Source organism: Miscanthus floridulus, chromosome 16 (genome assembly GCF_019320115.1).
Source record: "Miscanthus floridulus cultivar M001 chromosome 16, ASM1932011v1, whole genome shotgun sequence".
Lineage (NCBI taxonomy): Eukaryota > Viridiplantae > Streptophyta > Magnoliopsida > Poales > Poaceae > Miscanthus > Miscanthus floridulus.
In genome coordinates, this window is record NC_089595.1 from 46,166,500 (window position 1) to 46,170,575 (window position 4,076).

General features: G+C 38.9%; 1 non-coding gene across 1 annotated transcript; it reads left to right on the forward strand.

Annotated features, from left to right (window-relative positions):
• Positions 1-1,290: 1,290 nt before the first annotated feature.
• On the forward strand, positions 1,291-1,399 carry LOC136514700 (small nucleolar RNA R71). Its single transcript, XR_010773839.1, has one exon. It is a non-coding gene; the product is annotated as a small nucleolar RNA R71 (small nucleolar RNA).
• Positions 1,400-4,076: the final 2,677 nt, after the last annotated feature.

Here is a 4,076-nt window from a genome sequence, read left to right on the forward strand (position 1 = left end):
AGACTGCATGGCCTTGTTCTCCCTCCTTCTCCTATTGTTCTTCTTGGTTACTATTATCTCTTTGGGAAGGTATGACATTTGCGATGACCAGGAGATCCCAAGATGTGGTTTTTGAAAGAAAACTTTTCTTTTTTATCCTTGATTGTGAAATAGATCTTGGCATTGTCCGCGTAGATGATGGCTTTTGCGGTGCTTAGGAAAGGTCGGCCCAAAATAATGGGTGCCCTTACATCTCCACCTGTTTTCAAAACCACAAAGTCTATGGGAACATATGATTGTCCCACTCGAACAATGGCATCTTCAAGAACTCACTTGGGGTCATAGAGTAACTGATCTGCAAGTCACGAACGCATATTTGTGTACAACAAAGTATCTCCATTAATTTGATCATAAATTACCTTAGGCATGATGTTGACACTTGCTCCGAAGTCATAGATAGCTTCTTAAAAAATGTGAGGTCCAATGGCGATGGGGATGAAAGGTCTCCCTGGATCGCTCTTCTTTTCTAGGAAGGTATAATCTATCCACCTTCCCGTCGATGGTTGTATACAGTAATATGCTTCATTATGAATATCGACAAGATTTGCAGTTTCTAGATCTTCCGGTTGCCCTAGAATCTTACCTTTGTTGGACGGAGGGACATCAGCAGCCAGTTGAGCTTTTTGTGATTCTATCATTTTATTAAAGCTATACTCGTTCTTAATGGTAGAAGCAAAGCTATCCATTCTATTATTTATGTTCTCTAGAATTTTATTATTGGTAGCTACCTTTCTAGATAATCCCTCCATAAGTTTGGATTGGCCAGCAATTAATTCTCTCAAGGATGGTTGATTGAAATTATTGAAATTATTACCTTGAGGGTTACCTTGGTAATTACCATGGTAGTTTGGCCTCTGTTGCTGATTCCATACTTGATTCTACTGAGGACGAAAGTTGTTACTATTGTTGACAAAACTCACATCCTCTTGGGTTTCACGACAGTTGCTCCCTAAATGCCTAGTATTTTCACACTCTTCACATGTCATGCAAGAATCATGAATGTGCATGACTTCTTGCTTCTCATTGGCTCGATCTTAGAGTTTGTTCGTCAGTAGGTCCATCTTAGCAGACAACATGTCTACCTCCTTGGGTTGATGTATACCTCCACCTCTCTTGTGGGTCTGAAGACGATCTTCATTCCATCCTTGGTTGGAGGCCATCTTCTCCACAAGAGCTGTTGCAACATCCATAGTCTCATGGGTACTGTTGGTCAACCCATGGTAGAAAGTCTGCATGAGTAGCCAATTCTCCATCCCATGATGAGGACATTCTGCAATGTAATCTTGAAAGCGTTCCCATGCCTCAGGGATAGATTCATCATGTTGTTGCTGAAAGCTTGAGATTCTCCCACATAGAGCATTGGTCTTGCATGTGGGAAAGAACTCGGCTAGGAAGCCAGTGGAGCAGTTATCCCATGTAGTATTTCTATCTTTGTTGGCGTAGAACCATTGCTTTGCCTTCCCCAAAAGTGAGAATGGGAAGAAGCAAAGTAATATGGCATCTTGCGTTACTCCTTTGATGGTGAAAGTGCTACAGATCTCTAGAAAGTGTTGGAGATGTGCACTCGCATCTTCATGTGTCTTTCCACAAAACTGGCTTGCTTGCAGCATGTTGATGAGGGCTAGCTTGAGCTCAAATCCATTATCTCCAACATTGACTGTCGGTCTAGTATGGATGTTGGCCGTAGTTGGAGTAGAGAATTTATGGAGAATCCTGTTAGCCATGGCTTCAAATTTAGGTGTTAAGCTTCATCTTATATGGTTGTCTTCTGACTTTAAAGCTAGAACCTTCTTGAGTTTAGCTTTAGTCCTCCTGATTAATGTTTCTAGATGTTCAACATAGTTTGTTGGAAGGTCAAAACCGGTTATACATTACCCTACATAAGATAAACAAGTAGACAATACAAGGGTAAGCCTATTTGAGTAGAGGTCAATGGTTTTCCTCGATCACATCAATAAGTATAACTTAATCAATACTTCCTTTGCCTAGCTACCTTCCCCGGCAGTGGCGCCAGAAATGCTTGTTGGTATTTATTAACTTGTCACATGTTTTAAGTAGTCACCTGTAATATGCCTACATCTCCTAACATCACTTGTACTAGGTTGTCATCCCTAATGATGGTGCTAGAGATGCTTGTTGGTATTACATAGCATTACTACTAGAATAATACTAAGAAGTTCTTTATTAATTTATGTGACTAGGAAGAATAGATATGAATATATATATATATATGAAAGTAATCTGCAAGTGTACAAAAAATTATACCATTGTAGCACTTCACCTAGGAGTATTCCAGGTATCGTTATTTATATTTTTAACACAGGGAAGGTCTGGCAGGGACATGTATTGATAACTTATACTATTGATGGAGAAATAAACCATAACCAATGTTCTACTCATAACAAGAGTAAGTCATAGGATAAGATATATGATAAGTATTGATCAATGATAATGAGAAATCACTCATAGTACTCCTTTCTATGGCATTAGCATGGTTAAGTAGAATATTAGAGGAATAATTCCTAAGTCATTCTTAATTACAAGTCAAAGTATACATTGATTAGTGCAATTATACCTAGTAGTCATTGCTAAGATTATCTTCATATCTACACATAAGGATATTACTAAGAAAGATTAAGAATAGAGCTTGTTCTTCCTTCATATCTGGACCCTACGTGCGCCTATATTCGGAGAGTGGGCTACAAAGGACTCAATGGGAGTGTCACATCCACAATCTACCACATGACCCAAAATATAGGGTGTATCCGTAGGTAAACAACATATAAGCACCACACTTACACAATGTTGACCACTCACCCATGGTACCTTAGAGTGAGTGCTATACGAACTTATGCATGAACATGGTGATAATCTAACTATACTAAGCATATAATCAAAGTAGACGATAAACATTATAATGAAGAACATAAATAAGATGAATACTAATATTGTCAGAACAATTGTATCTAGCATATAAAAATAATAGATGTACAAAAGAGAGGGGGTACAGAGATTATACCAAACCACGCTCTTGACAAGATCGGGAATCTAATCGAAGCCTGCTTGCCTCCCTCTAGACCTAGCCTAACTGCATATGCCCTAGAATATGGTGGAGCTCTGAGGATGATTAGGGTTTCTATCTTCTCAAATGACTTGATGACTAGAGTTATGATGCCTGGGGGTGGCAGGGGCTGGTATATATAGCCCAGACCATCCAATGTGAGCCCTTGGATCAAACCGACTTAAAGGACGATGTAGATGCAACCTAGGAGGTGGTGGAGAACCAATATTCGAAGGAGGGGCTCACATATGGGCCTAGGGGCGTCCAACGTGGGACCTTTCATCACTATGTTTTTCTAAAACATGAAGGATCTCCATGACTGATAAACTAGTTTATTACAGCAAGCCAAAAACATCATTATTATCTCTAATAGGGTGTGAAACACTGAAGATGTGTCTCTAATTCCCTCCCTTCAAGCGAAGCATCCAAATCAAGCACCTGAAAATATAATGGGGCGAGAATAAATCTCAGCAAACAATTTGCCTAAACATGTCATTCAAACTATAGTTTAATTAGACATCAATTTAATCATAGAAGAATACTTGTCATTATTATAAATAGAAGGTTCATGAGAAGATTATTAAGCCAATAAAATTTCCATAAAGAAATTATGGACATGATATAAAACAAATGAACGACCTCCACATATGAATAAGACAATACTCCTCATATTATAAATGAAACAATACTCCTCGTATAAATTGAAACAATCCTCCTTATATCCACTTCATTCCAACATAAAACTTCAATATAAACAAAGTTCAAAGAATGCAAATGCAATGCATATGCATGTCCACAACAAGGTATGAAGCTGCATCGTACCCCTCCTCGGGCAACGTACGATGTTGTACCGGTATGGTCGTGACCATAGATCAACGACATAATCCACAAGAGCCCTCCGAAATAGTCATATAACTTTCTCACTAACCTGGCTCAAGAGCACTCCGGAACAGTTAGATGATTTTCTCATCGACCT